Source organism: Polyodon spathula, chromosome 15 (genome assembly GCF_017654505.1).
Source record: "Polyodon spathula isolate WHYD16114869_AA chromosome 15, ASM1765450v1, whole genome shotgun sequence".
Classification (NCBI taxonomy): domain Eukaryota; kingdom Metazoa; phylum Chordata; class Actinopteri; order Acipenseriformes; family Polyodontidae; genus Polyodon; species Polyodon spathula.
The window spans coordinates 11,749,853-11,768,989 of record NC_054548.1 but is presented as its reverse complement, the minus strand read 5'-3'; the positions used below and the strand labels follow the sequence as shown (position 1 = coordinate 11,768,989).

Here is a 19,137-nt window from a genome sequence, read left to right as displayed (position 1 = left end):
TCAGCTCATTGGTTCAATTAAGTGATTGAAAGTATTGGCAACCCGTTAAACTACACCCCCTTTTATTGGGTATTACCACGCCTCCTTTTACACAGGCAAAGGTGCTGCAGGGCTGACACACTTTGTCATTAATCAGTTTTTTTTGTTGTTTTTTTTTTCCTGTTGTTGCGTATGTCTTTTTATCTCCTGCTTCAAGCAAAAGACCCGTTTCTTAACAAACAATATTTTTGTGGAAACATTTATGCGCATTATAACACTGCTGATAAAAACAAATAATATCTAAATGCACTCCGTTTATTCGTCGATGATGATGTGTGACTGTGTGTGCGCGCATATCAAGAATGAAGTGTAAGTCGTTAGCTTACAATATGTCTTTTAAAAGCAAAGTTGAAAAATATTTGGAAAGTGGAGCTGCACTAGATGGATGTAGCCTACATTAAAACCTGACTGCGCCAGCACTGCATTCCGATTTGCTTTTCCCGTCCTTGGTAAACAACTGTCCTGCAGCGGCACTTTTTATAACCCTTTTAACAGAAACAGTGTCATAGCTATTACTGTGTATGATGTGTCGATGAAGGTTTTTTTTTGTTTGTTTGCTTGTTTGTTTTTAAGAACGGTGTTTAAATATTCGTCTAGATAAATGGCATGAAAGAAGAACACTGCGGTAATGACACAGCTTTGGAGAAAAATAATTGTGTACTTTTGTTTTGCAAGGTTGTTTACTCCAGTTGCAAAGCAAAAAAAAAAAAAAAAAAAAAGGTTTAGGATTTCTATTTACATCGGCAGTAGAGGCGGTAGTCCCATAATCTTCCAACAAACAACATCAACGTGTAATCACCGCTCAGCTCCACACGCATTCAAAACAACAACAATGTTGCTGTATGTGCCTTAAAATAATGTGCTTGTTCGTATTAATCGTTTTTGTAGCCCTTAATGCTTTGCTGGTATTTCACCTGATTTGTGCACATTTATCTACAAAACTTACCGTAACCCACTTCACAGACATATATGCACTTCAATAAATCATTGTATTTCTAGGTGTCAAATACAGAAGAGGATTGAAACAGTATGTAAACATTTAGACCACCTTTGTCAAAAACGAGGTATACTTTCTATTTGTCAAGTATTTGCATGGAGCGGTTAGGCAAACAATTTCCTCTTCAGCGTTTGTAAAAGGTCACTGATGTTTGAATGGCATATTCCGTAGCATTTACTAAGTGTAAAATTGCAAATAGAACAGGTTGTCTGTGTATAGAAAATGGTACATTACATAATGTTGTAGCCCATATGACTGTCTATATTTTTTGCGCGTAGGAAAATGGAACACCGCCTCTAGCGTTTCCGAGACTTTGCATGAAATGCGTAGCTTTAAAATAATGTGTAAAGCATTACTAATAGCAGAACACGAATAGAGATCTGATCAGATATTTATACATCTTCTTTTTTCACATTAATATGAATGTTACCAAATCCGATACTTCGTATTTACTTAACTCGGTTTATACAATGTAACTACAAAGTTCCCTTTTATTTATTTTTTAACATGTAAAACTGGTGGTATACGGTGTATCATTTTTAGTTACATTAACACGAAGTGAATCATTATTATATCACATTGAAATATAACTGTATAAAGAATTGGTTATGTTATTGGTTTTGGAATGACACAAGCAGCAACAACACCCAGCAAAACCTGACTATTCAAATTTAAAAGCTCACTGTTGTGTACACGGATAAGATATGAATGCTGCGTGATAATTCTTGCTTAGTCTTGTTTCATAACATTATATAAGAACCTCACTGCTGCCACCAGCTGGTAGCATTTAATCGTTTTCAGAATGATGCTGCTCTCCAGCTTCTAACCCGATTACTTATCAACGCAAAGCAGCGAGTGGGATGTAACGCAGAGCTTCATCCGGGTGTCCTTAACGTATGACGCACTCCTACACAATAACAAAAGGTAGAGGTTGTTTAATGCAGAGTAATATGTCATTCATGCCTTATACTAGTAAACAACCTGCAGTCAGTTACTGTAGCCAATATAAACGAATCAACCAAGTGTTTTAAATCGTTGAATGCGCACAAACACGTAACCCTTTAATGTAAAACAATCAACGAGTTATCTTTTTAATATGTTTTATATTTGACAAACAATGTGTTTCTGAATTCTGCATTCCTCTTTTTCCATGTGAGCAAACTGAAGGAGACTGAATTGCCAGGAAGGATTTAGGGAACTATTTTGAATTTAAAACCTTTTGGCCTCAAACAAACCCTTTAATCGTTAAACATTGCTGAGCTTATGTTGCGTGTTTACCAAAATGAGCGACTATACTTATTACTGAATGTTAACAGGGTGGATTGTTGAAGTGAATTCTCAACCCAGTAAGATTGTTGCGCAACCTTGTTAAATAACTGGTAAAGTCACAATTGCCTGGGTTAGAGAATACTATGTGTACCTCGGTCATATTTGGCATGTGAAAAATCTGAATTTCTATGAAGCTGCTTACTTTGCTTTAGGAGTGGTGGGTCTCTTACATATGTCACTTTGGGTAACAAGGTTGTGTGAGCTTCTTTCATCTATCTGCAATGTTAATGTTTTAACAAGTTAAGCAACAACAGTATGTCTAAAGAAAAAGGCCAGAGCTTTTACTCCAAAATGCTATTATTATTATTATTATTATTATTATTATTATTATTATTAGAGATAGAAAATACACCCAATAAAATGTCCAAACCAGAAATAAACAACTCTGACTTTTAATTTAAGGTCATGTGAGTAGTGTAAAGATGTTTTATTATTAGTTTAAGAAATGTAAATTGTGTTTTTTTTTTGTTTTTTTTTCCTTTCAGATAAACATTGTGATAATGACAATTTGGAGTAAATAGCTTTGAGTATTCAACCCCCAAATATAGTGATAAACATACACAGATATGAAAGAACCATAACACATTCAGTGACAAATGTTCTCACTAAAAGTCTTTTTCAATGTCTACCTAGAACATACAAATATGGAATATGAGCATGGAATTTAAATGACAGTATAATGGTGTATATACTGCACATAAGCACCACTGTTCTTATTACCCGTGTTTATTAAAATGCAACTGAACTTTAATAAGTGGCTAGTTGCATATCAGTAAAATACTTGTTTATGCCACACAAAATAAAAAGTTTGATCTCTCTTTATTTTTTATCTAAAGTTTTTTTTTTTTTTTTTTTTAAAAAGAAGCCAGATACACTACTGGTATTGTAGAAAGTTACCTGAAAAAAAAAAAAAAAAAAAGGTTTAACAGACTTCCAAAATAGTGTAAATATTTCACAAGGTACCCCTTTAGACTTCTGTACATTCTCTATTTAACTGTATTAAGTAAGGCAGAGCTTTTCTTTTGCCAAACAATATATGTGGCTTATTTTCCATTACATTAATACACAACTAGTAAATAAGATACTGATGGACAGGAAGTTTATACAGTATAATTAAATTATAAAACCTCATAATATCTTTATTATATCGTACTTACTTTTTGTGAAAGTACACAGTTAAATGATTCATATAAATGTGTTTATTAAAAACTTACCAGTTTGTGTACGCTCCAATCACAGGTGCAACAGGGACTGCTTTTGAGATCAAATCTTCAATTAATTCACACTTCATGAGCTCCTTCTGAAACTGTTGGCAAGAATCAAACATCACAGAAGTCCTATCTGTCTCATTAAAAGGGAAGTGTGATCCATCTTTGACATCTGGTATTAAAATGCCCCTATCAGTCCCATGTACATTCATCCCTTTTTTCTTGAAGGTTATATAAATTGTTTTATGTGTACATGGTGTGCAAATTAGTTTAAAAGGGGACTATTTTAGACCTGTCTGGATTCATATCGTACAGTACATCAGTATAGCTTTCTCGATAACATGCACACTAACATAGGGGTTGTTATCCAGATTGTTTCACTCAGTGGCAAAGGAAAACAACACTGTGTTGCTCCCTAAGTTGCAATGAGCTTTATTGCTTCTGGTGCAAATCTGTCCCCAAGCAGAGCAATCGTGCCAAGTGGCAAATCATGGTGCCAAGGGTAATTTTTTTTCTCACCACACAGGCTTCAGCTGCCCTCCAGACATATGGCATGCCTGCCCTAATTTCAGAGAGTCTAGTCAACCCAGACAGAGACTGAAACCTCCCAATCCAAAGGTGTCAAAGTTAGTAGATGATACCCAGTTTCCATGCCAGGTAATGTCAATCAATATCTCTTATCAGCACTAACCTAGATTACTAAATGTAGGACACACTCCTGTTTTTCAGATCAATATATATACAATAATATAATTATGTGTAAACTATGCACAGAGAAAAGCATAAATAGGTTAAATAAACAAAAATAAGCTTGTTTGTTACAACATGACATGACTCAGCATGTCCTGCAGCATATCCAGACCCATAGCGGGCATGCCCTCAGCCTTAATCCTACCTGCAGTTATCTGCAATAAAACAGTGCCTCTTAGCCATCTATGGTGGTTCCAGGACAGATAATGCTGAGAGCCTTGTTTGTGCAGGACTTTCTTGGAGTAAAGTGGTATAGTTGCTTACAAGAGTCATTCAAGACATCCCATGTTGAAAAATTAGCCATAACTGGTCAGTGTCTATCAGTTCACCTGCCAGCTTTTAACTGGGATGGAAGTAAGACTCATATTACATTGCAGTTTCACCCATTCTGGGTTTTTCTATGAGCTCAGTTAACCACAGTGTATAGGCAACAAGCTCAGGTGTGTGTTATTAGACTTAAAGTAAAACCAGGAGTTTAATATTGTTAAATATAGTGTTAATTTACTATAGGGGTGCATACTATAGGTCCTGCAAATTAACTGAACATATTTATAAATGATTAGCTGCTTCTTTGTGTTTTTTTGTTTTTAAGAAGATTTTAGAATGATATTACTGCATGTTTCCCACTCAGCTAAATGACAACATACTATGCACTGGCTTTACGGGTGCAGTCCTGTGTAACGCTGCCTAAAGAACTCCCCTTACTCTACATCAAATAAGAAAATGTGGATGATTTTGCTAGGATGCTATGCACACATTTGACTCATATTGAGATAATGCATGTGCATTTTATTTTTCATTGGTAGCCTGGAGTTGAACAGACATACAGAACAACATAATGCTACAAAACACAATATGTTCATAGAGTAGATTATGGATTATAAAGTATTATACCTTATTTATTTTACCTTTAGCCACATTTATGCTTCTGACAACACATCAGTCTTCTTTTCATTAATATAAAGCTGATGTCCCTAAATACTGTAAGAGCAGCAGTAAGTAAGTGTCTTTGTGGCTCCTGTATAAAAATGTACTTTCTAAGGCAATTCAAATCCCACATAAGCAATTGTTATTCAGATTACAGCATTGTATTGTGTCACTTTGAATACAGGTATTCAAATACAAGCAGAAGTATTTGGTATACACAGATTCCATGGTATGGATATATATATATATATATATATATATATATATATATATATATATATATATATATATATATATATATATTCTTTTTACTGGATTTAAACACAGCTGGCATTATCTTTACTGGGTGCAGGGAATGGTGATGAGTAGATTCTGTGCATATTCCATGAGCCTCTTATCCCCACCTTCACACACCCCTTCGACTCTGTATTATCTATAAATCCACGAAAGCACCGTCTACAAATGTCTGTAATTTAGCCTACCCAAAAGACGCTGTTTGCTGTAAGGCCTTTAGCACCTTCCTCCAGCAGTTGTATTTCCCATGCCTTAACAGCTGAACCCAATGTTCGCCATCCTTGAGCCCAGTGAGAGAACATGATTGGTTTCAAAATCTTTAGAAAGAAGATGGGAAACTAATTATTAGAAAATAGAGTGGAAAAATAACAACACTAGCGCACTGCAACAACAGAGTGAAACCTAAAGACAGCAGTACCCACTTTCTTTAAATGGCTCTTATAGACTCTTCTGCCTTGTCTCAATGTTTTCAGCAATCGCCTAGTGTATGTAGATCAAACACACATTACTGCCATGTGTGTTCCTCCCTAGACTGGTTGAGCATAACAACCAGAAGAACGAAACATTATTATTTTATATGCAAATCTGTTTCTGGTGGGTCCTTATATTTAACTAGTTCGCTTGTTAAGGACCCGATGTATTCATTAAGATAATCTAGTTCTGAAAATTAAAACAATTTAAACGGTCTTTGGTATACCGACAGAGCTCAACACATCTCAATACTCAACACTACCTGTCAACATGTAGTATGCAGCTGGTATGCTAATTAATCATCTTAACATGACTAGTATCTGTTCTCCAGGTTATCCAGTGGTTTCATATTTACCAGTGACTAGACTAGTGAATGCTGATTGGCCCATTTATAAGCAAGTGTGAGACACACATTTTCAAATCTATACTACAGGTCCAGCAAGCAATCTGTTGTCAGTACTGTGGAAATTAAGTTGAAGAATATGTGACAAAGAATACCCACATTAAATGTAATTTCAATTGGTCGGCAGTTCTCAAACCAAATGTAAGTGTAACATACATTAGTTATGTAACCCCTGTGTCTATCAATATTGCTTTGAAGGGGGTACTAAGAAAATGCAGGTGCCAAGTAATATGCTATTGGCTGGTTTCACAGACCCCAGTTACCACAAATCTTGGAGTATTATTGTCGTTAAAGTAGTGCAAGACTAGGGCTCATAAGGCTGGCTTCAATGTCTTCAAATACTCACGGTTTGTGAGTGGCTTATGGGCCTTATGCTTCAGATGCGAATACCACAATATATCAGCAGTGGTGCAGGAATAGTATTATTGACAGAACAGGGCTCTTAAGGCACTTGATACTGATATGTTTAAAATATGCCTCCAGTTATTCCTTACGTGAGCACACTGTTAAAGCTGTTCATGCAGTACTGTATAGTAGAGTTAGTGTACATTGTTTTCCTGGCTGTTTCACAATTGCACCTAGTAAACATTGCTCTATTGAATTAACAAAGAAATGTAGAGGGAGCTATATCTGCCAATGCATCTCATGTTGATCCAATCCACTGTCCCTACCATTTAGCCCTGGGCCTCTGCTAAGTCCTGAGCAGTGTCTGTGCCAAATTGTGGTGGAAACTTCTATAATTGTTCTGTATGCTCAACTATATCTCCCTAGTGGTTTAAATTGAATATGTTTGCTGTTAATCCCATGTTCAAATCAAAGACTGCACAACAGTACTTTCATGCCTTCACCCCCTGGTTCTTTCTGGGCTAATAGGACATGATTGAAACCTGCATTGCTGCTTCATATTTCATGTAAGAGTTGAATGCCAGGATAGGGCATTGTAAAGGCTTAACTTGTTTTTTGATGTGAAAAGAAAAATCAACCAGTTTGAATCCCCCTTCCTTGAGAACATTTTGGACAATGACTAGTCTGATCTAAATGATTAAAACTACATTTTGAATCAATAAAATAAGAAAAAAAACAACAATATTGGTTCATTTAAAATTATATCATTTGCAACTTCAATTAAGAACCAATCAATGAATGGAGTGATATACAATCATGTATCGATAATGACAAACTTCATTTTTTTACATCACCCAAACGGTGATCTTACATATGAATTCTATTTTGCGGGTTGTACAATGATGGCACAACGTAAGTCACTGGGGTGGTCTGCATGTACAGAACACGGGGGGAGCTTTTAGGCCTACCTCTACAAGAGGTTTTAACATCTCTGCCAGGACTGTGCAGTGAAAATATCGAACAAACTCCTTGATTCAGAGGGGTAGGGATATTGATTCATACCACTAGTGCCCCAACATAGTGATCATTTTTATACTGGCCTCAATACAAAAATCCCATCTTGCTCACAGACAACGTGGGAAAACATGCTGATGGCTTTATTGAACCTGCCAAATATATTTTAGTGTATAAACAGTAATAAATTATGATTAGGTACACACATTATGGGATAATAAACAGGTCACATATTAAGTATTATGCAAATCCAAAATGTATGAATTGTTCCTTTAAAAGCCCTGGGATGAGTTGGTATGATAGAGTTTTGTTACCCCATCTCTCATTTTAAATAGTTTTACAATTTTTTGAAAGTAAGGGTATTTATTACAACATATCAAAATATTTGTCATCAGAATGACTTCCTCTTAGTTAATTTTCTTTGTCTGCTGGCTGTTAATCATGGCAAAAGTGTACTTGTCTTATATGTATTGGTCTTCCAGTTGTTTCGCTGACGAAGGCTGCAAAGACAATCATGAGGCAGGCTTCATTAATAATAGAATAACTTCCTTTTTATCAGCAGTCCTGTTTCCAAAGTATATGCAGTGGTGCTCAGCAGTTTACAAGAAAAGCAGAGGCAGAAAACTTCAATAATAATAAAAGAAGCTCTGCTTTTGTCAATTACTGAGCTAATAAGACATTAGAATGCAGTCAAAGCATTATTGGGTAATAACCACCCTTTCACTTAGGGAACTAGGTGGCACAGTGGGCTGTCACTAACCTCATGCTTATCACCTGAGGAATCCTTAGCTCTTTGTAAATAAGTTTGGTAACCTCTTATGACCCCCACAACAGTATACAGTACTGTACTGTACAAAATATAATAGTATTCATAGACATATGGGATTGAAAGAGGATACATACCTAGGTAATTAGCACCATACCTAAAGTTAGAAATCTTGGTGTTATTTTTGACCCTGTTGTCGTTTGAAGGTCATGTTAGACACATCTCTAGGGTGTCATTTTACCACCTACGTAACATTGCCCGATCTAACATTGTCTTTGTCTGATGCTGAAAAACTGATACATGCTTTTATTTCATCAAGATTAGACTACTGTAATGCCTTATTTACTGGAGTATCTTACTAAATAGGCTCCACTATGTCCAGAATGCAGCAGCTCGCGTATTAACAAAAACTATCTCAGCACAGAACTCCAGTCCTGTATAAATTGCGTTGGCTCCCTGTGAAATACAGAGTTCATTTTAAGGGCCTGCTACTTACATATAAGCATTGAATGGGTTAGCTCCAGGTTATCTTAAGGACTTACTGCGTGAGTATACTCTGAAATGCAATTTAAGATCTACTGATGCAGGACTTCTCATCTTACCTAAAACCAGGCTGTGCACTATGGGTGGCAGAGCCTTTTGTTGTGCATCACCACGGCAGTGGAATTCTTTGCCCAAAACGATCAGAGACTCTGTGACAGTGGATATTTTTAAATCTCATTTAAATATATATTTATTTTTTATTATGGCTTTAATGTAGTTGCTTCATTGATGTACTGTGTGATTTTTATGTATTGTCATGTGTTTTTGTGTGTATCCTCGTACAGCACTTTGAGATTCTTGAAAAGCGCTTATACATAAAATATTATTATTATTATTATTATTATTATTATTATTATTATTAGCCCACACCACACAACTACTACAGCACATTTATGCACACTTCATCAGACTTCAGAGAGTCACTAGACTGAAAAGCAGTCTGTGAGAGATCTCAAGGCGCATGAATTTGTCTGCATTACTAAAGAGACAAATGCATTGCTATGTTAAATGAAGTACTGTATGGCTACATTTGAACTTCTAATAATGAGACAAATTATGTTTAAAGGTTTAGCTTAATACATGACCAAATCAGTTCACAGTGGTTCATCTGAACAGGTCAAGTTCTCCGGCAACTGCTCAGTGTTTTAATTATCTATTAGAGCTTAATTAAGTTTGTATAACACTAGTTTAATTAGACTTAATGTTATTGAATAATTCACACCAGACGTCTGATTTTGATGATTTTTGGAGGATCCAGCTGCTTTAACAATTTCAGCAGGAAGAGATGTCTTGTCGCAGACAATACAAGCTGCAATATTGCAATATTTTAACATATTTTCACCTTCATTCAAAAGTGGGCACACTATTGTGGGGATAAACTTTGATTTGTACAATATATTTCACTTAAGGCAAAAACTTGAGAACTTCTTCAACAATATTCTATAGAAGTTTGGTGAATATGAAATATTATAAGCCAATACAATACATTAAGGTTGATTTTTGTTGTTCTTGGCAATTAGACTTGTCATATATCTTGTCAAGTAAGTCTAGATCAACCTTTGTAAATGGCAATGTTCAAGGTCATTTAGGCAAGTTAAGCCTTTCCACTGTCTGTACAGGTACAATTAGATGCCCCTTACCAGTCAGAATGTAGCTACCACTTCTGTTTATAGCTTTTGAGTTGAAGGTTTAATGCACTTTACTCTCACTTCTTGAAGTGATACCTCTCCTGAATCTGCACTAATGACATTGTTAGTGGATGGTGACAGCAGTTTCCTTTGTTCTTTTCATGTGCTTTACAACTAACAGAAGTCATGTTGAAAATAGCTATGTAGACAGATAAGTGGTTGTCTGCTTCATGGCAGTAGAACCTTCAATGCTTTGGAGAAAAAGTAGAGAAACTTGTGTTGGCTATTGGATATACACATGTTATTTTAATTGGGAAGAACTAAACATTTGTTTGGGCACTTTACTCATTACCAGCCCCAGAGAGTGTGCAGACAGGTTAGAAGCAATCGGTTGAGCACTCAAACAAACAAACAAGCAGTTGCTCATTTGACAGAGATCTATACACTATGTGGATACATACAGAAAAAACATTGACAAGCTTTCGATCTTCTCACTGCCAATTACCTTGTTTATACTTCATAGGTTCATAGAACATGGCCCCCCCCCCCCCCCCCCCCCCCCCCCCCCCCCCCCCCCCCCCCCCTCCCCCCTCCCCCCCCACCCCCCCCCCACCCCCCCCCCCCCGTTACTCTGTAGTTTTTCCTATGTAACATCAAAAAAATTACATTCATATCGAGGTATAGCTCCACCCATAAAAGGGTGCCTTCCTATGTGCAAGTTATGCAAAAAATGTAAAAATTGTTCAAATGAAAATATGATGCTATGGAAAATGATAACCATTTAATTTACTTCACTATATAAAAAAAACACACAATTGAAACAAAGACACACAGTTCTATGCAGTGTTATGTAGCCTATTAACCGTTCCACTCACCAAAACATCAGTTTATTGGTAAACGTCATTTTTGTTACATTTACAAATTCAGCGAGACACATGCTCTTGAAAATGTAATGCCTTCTCAAAATAGCAATAACTAAGGCAGGGGTATGTAAAATAACTTCCGATAAAACCTGCTATAGCACGTACCCCATCACGATTTCCTCTCTCCAGGTATCATGATAGGCTACGTCCAATTAGTCTCCGGTTCTTATTATTGTAGTATATTATTTACATTCCCCCTGTATTAAAGTAGTTCATTATAATATATAATATATATATATAGTATATATATATATATAGATATATATATATATATATATATATATATATAGCTTATAAAAAAGACTAAAAAGACTGGGCTGTGCATTTTCTACATACAATATCATCACCAACTCCTAAATACACATATTATGCTCTCTGTGGATGTTTCCACAAACACCAGATAGCTTTCTATTTGCAGTACAGTATCACAGTGGACAACCACTTTTAGATACAAGTAATAGCCCTTTGAATCTATTTTTATTTTTTTATAGAAAAGAATGAAGATCTTATCGGCTTATTTACTTTAATTATAAGTGCAGTCAATATGGTTGTTTCTGCATCATGTATGCCCCACATATAGGGGAATGATTTAAAAAGGCAGGTGAAGCAAATAGTATAAAAGATACTTTTTGAGAAATAAAGAACAGTGGCTATAATCAACATGCTCAGTATTCTAAGCCTCAAAAGTTCAAAAAAATTTGCATTTATATTTTATTCATATTATGTAATGTTCTTGTTTGTATTCTGCACTATCGCAGTCGTAATGTGCTCTATTTCTACAAGTGGTGCAGAGGTGTCAGGTACAAATGTCATGCTTTGAAGATAAAAGCAGATATAATTGGCCTGGCACCAAAAATTTTTATTAAAATATATTAGCATTTATTTGATGTTAAAGCATAAAGCAGATTGAAATAACCCCACAACATGAGCATTTGAAATGATAACTTTGTTTCACAGACTAATGCTAAGATGCTGCTCTGGTGTTCTAAATAAATTTATTTACCAAAGAAGTGGACAATGATGCTAACAGCTGAAGCCTTTCATCAAGTACTTAATTAGGCCTTGTGAGAGGGTGGTGGAATTCACTGAGCACAAACAAAGTTTCAGGTTTTGAACACCCCATAGGTGTGTACTTTATTAAATTCACCACAAGGTGGCACTGCACTGCTACCTCACCCGAATACCAACAATGGTATATAGGGGGCTAATGGAGAATGCACACACACACACACACACATTTACGTCAAAATAATAGTCCAAACAAACAGAGCAAAGCAAAAAGAGAAAATAAAACACAATAATAAAACTACAAACAAAAGTTGGCTGCTACAACAGTGTTCCCCCACTGTCGCTACCCGTATGGCTCGGGTCTTCAGTCTGTGCCTGCTCGCTACTCCTCTACCTAACACTATTTGGGGATGCCTAAAATTTCCCTGCTAACGAATCCTATTTTTCCTCCCGATTGCAGGCTGTATCCTTGAGTAGGTGTAGAATGCTTGGTAGCTCCCGACACTGGCGTTCTGTTGGGTCTCTGTTTATATCTCACCAGCGGTCCCGCTGTCCTTCTCCCAAAAAGGCCGACCTGAGGAGTAGCAGGGCATTATTATATAGGTCAAGCACTGCTCACGACCCGCCTCTCAACCACCCAGAGAGAAAGAGAAAGAGCGAGCCCAGCCTTCCCGTGTGACTGCCATGATTGTCTGAGCATTTCATTCATTTCAGTTTTAACTACCTGTTTTTTTCTTTTCAGGTATACAATATGGTCTCTGGAGAACTGGCGCCCCCGACTCAATTTCAATGTGATGATGGGCTACTCTAGTCTGCCCCAGGATGGGAGAAAACACATCAGGAAATCTCGCCACTAGTGCATGAGCCTGACATTTCTGTGTTGGTGTCAGACTGTCTGCAATCTGGACTGACCCCTTTTTCGTCAACACAGAAAGATCAGGTCCCAGGTCTGTGACGTCCTCTGTTTGAGCCACTAACAAAGCCTCCTGTTGCAACCAGGGCTTCAAGAGGTTCACATGATAAATGTGCTTTTCTCTCCGTCGCTCCGGCTGGCAGATCTCCACTGTCCCAATTTGGCGTGTAATCTCATAAGGTCCTTGCCACTTCGCTAGAAGTTTAGACTCAGAATTAGGTAGTAATAGAAGCACTTTATTCCCCGGCTGAAACGTGCGCAACTGGGCTCCCCTGTTATATTGGGTCTCCTGTCAGCATTGAGCTTGCTGCAAATTATCATGCACCCATTTCCCCACAAACTCAAGAGGTTTGCACAGGTCCAACACATACCAGACAGAATTGGTCGAATTATCCTGCTGCTCCTCCCACATCTCTCTAACCAGATCAAACACTCCCCGGGGTCTCCGTCCATACAGCAGTTCGAATGGCGAAAACCCTGTAGAAGCCTGGGGTACTTCCCTGATAGCAAAGAGAAGGGGAGGAATCAGCTGATCCCAGTAACGCATGTCACTGTCAGTAGATCTGCGCAACAAGTTTTTGAGGGTCTTATTAAAACGCTCCACCAAACCGTCGGTCTGGAGGTGAAAAACCGAGGTTCTAATGGTCTTAATCCCCAAAAGTTTACATGTTCCGTGGACTAGCCGGGACATAAAGTTGGTGCCTTGGTCAATCAGTATTTCTTTGGGGAAAAAGGCTGGGGAATGAGCAACTGGTGACGCACTTCCCTGGTCTGTGGTAATTTATCAACAACGTATAAGAGATCTCGATTGATTTTAAAGTGAGTGTACACGGCGGCACATCTGGGCTCGAACAACCGACCATTGATCACAGCTGCTTTGTCAAAGAGTCTGCCCAGCACATCATAGCGCCCTGGGTCGAGTCAGAAGTCATGGGAACGAGCTAAAAAATCAGCTCCAATGGCTTCCACCTCGGGATCAGGTCAGTTCTGAGCGGAGGCAGCCGAGCCAGATCCCTTCACTGGCTCCGCAGCCTCCCCCCCAGACTCTTCACCAATCACTCCCACCTGAACTTTCCCAGACCCGCTCCATTGCCAGCCTTCATTCTTAGAGGCCCGGTGTTCCCGTTTTAGTTTTCCGGGGTTTAAATCTATGGCAATACCAAGCCGGGTCATGAAAGGGAAAGATCTCTCCAATTACTTCCTCTTTCTTAGCCAATAAGGAGGACGGAGCTGTCACAGCAGCTAGCCAACCCTTAAACTGCTCGCAGTCCCATCCCAGAACTACCGGTACTGGCAACCAAGAACACAAACACACTTGTACTCGCATCTCCTGCTGGCCAATTTTTAAATTCACATCAGCTTTTGGATAAGTGCGCAAATCCCCATGAACACATTTAATATGCACCCGTCCCAATATTGGCTTATGCCCCAGTGAGATTAAGCTCTCCTGTATTAGGGACTGACTACATCCTGAATCCAAGAGAGCCTGGGTTTGTGTACAATCCATGGTAACAGAAATAACAAAACCCATCTGCTGGAGTGACTGAGGTCACACCCCATCCAGAAACCTAGCTACCCCTTCCCCCCAGTCCCTTCGCCCCCCCTGGGGCCAGGAGTGAGGATGATGCAGGAGTCGTGATCTTCCAAAGCGGCTTGGCAGGTGTTGGTTCCACAGCTCAGAACTGTTCCACCAGTAACACCACCTGATCCAAAGAGACTGGGGCATGCCACTGCACATATATGCGCGATTCCGGGGCCAAGCATTCAACGAACCGCTCCACCATGATGGTTTCCACCAACCTTGCTTTGGTGGACTGGTCTGGGACTAACCAGCCCATGGCATAATCTTTCAGCTGATGAGCGATGGTCCGAGGATGTTCGTCTGCCGCTAAGATCTCCTCCCAAAACTTGTGGCAGTAGCCCTCCGGATTCGCCCCCAAGCGGTTAAGAATGGCTGCTTTTAATGCGGAGTAATCGACCATCACCCTGGGATCCAAGGACCTGGCGGCCACCTACGCCTCCCCCGTAGGAGGTAGGAGGTATCCAGCCCACTGAGGTATCCAGCCCACTGAGCCTGGGGCCACCCAGCAGAGGTCGCCATAGTTTCAAAAATCTCCAAATATGCTTCTGGTTGATTCTCTGCTGTCATTTTGGTTGGTCTCTGTAGCCTCGGGTCTGGCCCCGCAGGTCTGCCCTCCCCCCTGCAATGCCACCGTCAGAGTTTGGTGCAGGAGGTCCATCATTGAGGAAAACTGGTCCGCATCCATTGCTTGCACTGCTGTATGTGGGCAGTGCCAGTTAATCCCACCCTTAACATCACGTGTGAGAGGGTGGTGGAATTCATTGAACACAAACAAAGTTTCAAGTTTTGAACACCCAGCAGGGGTGTACTTTATTAAATTTACCACAAAGTGACACTGCACTGCTACCTCACCCAAATACCAACAATGGTAAACGGGGGGCCAATGGAGAATGCACACACACACAGGTGCGTCAAAAAAATAGTAATAAATAATAATTTCACCAGCGGTCCCGCTGTCCTTCTCCCAGAAAAGCCGACCTGAGGAGTAGCAGAGCATTATTATTATAGGTCAAGCAGCGCTCACGACCTGCCTCTCAACCATTCAGAGAGAAAGAGAAAGAGCGAGCCCAGCCTCCCCGTGTGACTGCCATGATGGACAGGCAGGCCCTTCATGGCTCCCGAGCTCCCCCTGCAGGATCATACACGCACCAAAGAGCCAGTACAGGTCCCCCCCGTTACAGGCCTACTTAAAAAAAAATAACCCGTTTTAGAATGATGTAATAGGAGTTGCCAGGCCCTTGCTATGAAAAGGTACATACAACAGGACATATTTGGACAGAGGTGCAAAGGTAAAGGCCAATTTTTTGAATAATGGTATGAGTCAAGTAGCTCTGTTGTTATTTGGTGTAGCTTCCTGCTAGTTTATTTTTATTTTTTTTAATTATTTTAATTCTTATAGGATATTTCCCTTTGGATCAAAGTAGGGCCTATTTTAATGTAATGGCATCAGTGTCTCTGGGATCTGTTTGAATCAGCTTTATTGAAATTGCACAATAGTCTCTGCAGAGCTTAATGCAAGTAAATATGCACACACATTAGAGAGAATGCAGCTTACTAAAAAAAGTATCTAACAAAAGTAACATAACCATACCAGCTGCTGCTGTAATCAGTTCTAATTTATTTAGTCAGGTTGTATATTATTGCTGTGGTTAAAGGAGCTCTACTTCTCTTTAGGAAGAGATTATATGAGGTCAGGGATTCTGTATATTAGGGTTATTTTTCAAGTGATATACACACGTTTATAAAACTGATACTACTTAGATAAATGAACTCTGTGGTAATACAAGCTTCAGAGCATAATTATTAGTAAGAGTATATTTTAGATTTAGCAATTGATTCACGAGCACCAGTGAAATCATCTTGAATCTTCTATGACATGCCTTTTGATTGTCAAAAAAAGGAGGCCCAATTAGTAAATACCCCTTTTGTCAATAAGCCAGAAGCACTGCATATTAAACAATGGAATCTTGTTTATATATTGGCAGTTAAACCAGAATATCTGTGCTATCTAGGAATGCAAACTGCACATCTGAATTAGGGGTACCCTCAGTTTCTTGTGAAACCCTTTGTCAACATGGTGACAGCAGTAATTTGATTGTGTATAACATCAGTAGAATTCCTTTCTTGCCAAGTGCTTATAAGGCATGCAATAGAGTAATCTCTTGCTAGTTTTATACCATTACAATTATTTTATTCATTTCACTCGTTGCTAAAGAAGGCCAACTATGTTTACCCAGCATTATTTAATTATGTGCTACAATGTCTCAGTGGCTGTATTTTCAATATTCATACCCAGTACAGGGGCTGATCTGTCTCTGCAAAGACCATTTTTTTAAAATTTTGTTTATTTCTATGACAAACTTAAAAACATTGTACAGCTATTTTTCCTCATCTAACCTGAACCTGTGTTCTTGATGGCTACTCATGATGGTTAGCTGGAACCTCGCTGCAGCAGGATGATCCTGGTTTTACCCTGAGGGGATTTTTATTCAGGGGGAAGGCAATATTCTTTCCCTACACTACTGTCACTGAAAAATAAATCCATCAATAAATAAACACAATGCCATGAGATTTACAGTCTGTATTGTATTTTTTAAAATCTCATATCTAAGCCTTTTTTATCATTATAAACATATTTGACAAACTTCATGTTTCAATAGTTTCACAATCCATTGTGCATGTCCATTAAATGTCTTGAATGTTGAAAGTGTGGATTGATATTTGTTTTCCGACCAGTTCACATGAACCAATGTGAAAATGGTTTGAATCCACGCCTGCAGCAAGTTCACTTGAAGTATGTTATCAGCGTTTTAAAATTTTTCCCTAGATTTTTTATCAGGCATTGAAACTGCAGTATGTTTTACTATTGCAATATTTGAATTCAATAACTGGTTAAATGAGCTTGTCATTGAATATATACTGTTCAAGAAATATTATTTGTAAATTAGTTTTGCTGAAACTGAATATAGTTATAATGTGCATAGTAATTACTTTAACAGTATATTGAGGTTGGCTAAACATTTGTATTCAATCTGCTAAGAAGATCCACTTAACATGCCCAGACCTAGGGCAGCAATTAGAGGATTACAAAAAGGTTAGACACAATGGTGTGCATACATGATTTAACATGACACTTAATAGTCTTCCTCTGAACAACACAGTCTTTAATTGTCTTTCAACTTTTTTTGGTACTGTTTTGATTTTTTAAATTTTTTATTTAATCATTTCAATAAAACAATTACCTACACACACTCTCACACTCACACATACACACGTCTATGCTACCAAGTGGGGTCGATGATTCTCCACCAGCTAAGTGGGCACCATGACTTCCCAACATTTTCTTTAAAATATATATATATATATATATATATATATATATATATATATATATATATATATTATATATATTATATATATAAATTCGTTGGTACCCAGGGGTCTTAAACCATGTTTACACTACAAAGTGGGGTCCTGCACAGCCTGCAGTAGCACTGTGTCTGAGCCACAGCCACTCTGAGTCCTGCTGTTTAAATCTAAATATCAATATATAAATTTACCTGACATATAATTTTAAAATACATTAATTTACTTATATATCACTATATACAAAAAAAATGTAAATGAAGAAAGAAATTCGTATTTCAGTGTGTGGGCATCATTCTGTACTATGCAAGTGGGGACTTGTGTCTCTCACTACTATCTAAGTGGGGACTATAATGTGCACAAACACACAAAGCCATGTATGAGCATCGTTTCGCACTATCCAAGTGGGGACTCCGAACTATCTCAGTATGATAATAATAATTAATCTACTTATCAATTTTCATTCATATCCGTTATTAACAACTGTAAATTCTAACTCTTTGCTCTAGATTACAGTATGCTTGTAAATGATTGAGATTTAAATGCTTTTAAAAGATCATTTATGAATTTAAAAAAATATAAGTTATATGGAAACACACAGTTTCAATACTGTTTCAGTTAAACTAATTATAACCATAAGATTATTTTAATAAAAGATTTTAATTAACAGCTCATTTTTATCATACTAAATATCTATCTATCTATCTATCTATCTATATATATATATATATATATATATATATATATATATAGAGAGAGAGAGAGAGAGAGAGAGAGAGAGAGCATATATATAGCACTAATTCCTCTAATACAAAATAATTACTAATCTACTTATCAATTTTCCTTCATAACCGTTATTGACCGTTATTGACAAGTTATATATTCAACCCTACTAAGTGATTTTTATTTTAACCAGATCTCATTGTGGTATTTACCTTGCATTCATTCATATCCAAGGACAGAATGGTTCGTTCCAAACTACACCACTTGCAGGAGCGGTTGCAATAGTTAACCAAAGGGTCATGGTTGATGGTATATAAAGGGGAAGTAGCGAGGTGATCTGTTCCTTTGTTATGGTTAACAGTAAACCAGAAGGAGACCCGTGTTGTAATTGTGAGTGGTTTGTTTGTTT

The 19,137-nt window shown here is 37.8% G+C and overlaps 1 long non-coding RNA gene across 1 annotated transcript; it reads left to right on the top strand.

The window, feature by feature from the left end:
* The first annotated feature begins 107 nt into the window (after positions 1-107).
* Positions 108-17,203, top strand: LOC121327772. The gene is made up of 3 exons (XR_005951611.1): positions 108-348; positions 3,605-4,230; positions 12,887-17,203. It is a non-coding gene; the product is annotated as an uncharacterized LOC121327772 (long non-coding RNA).
* The last annotated feature ends 1,934 nt before the right edge of the window (positions 17,204-19,137 follow it).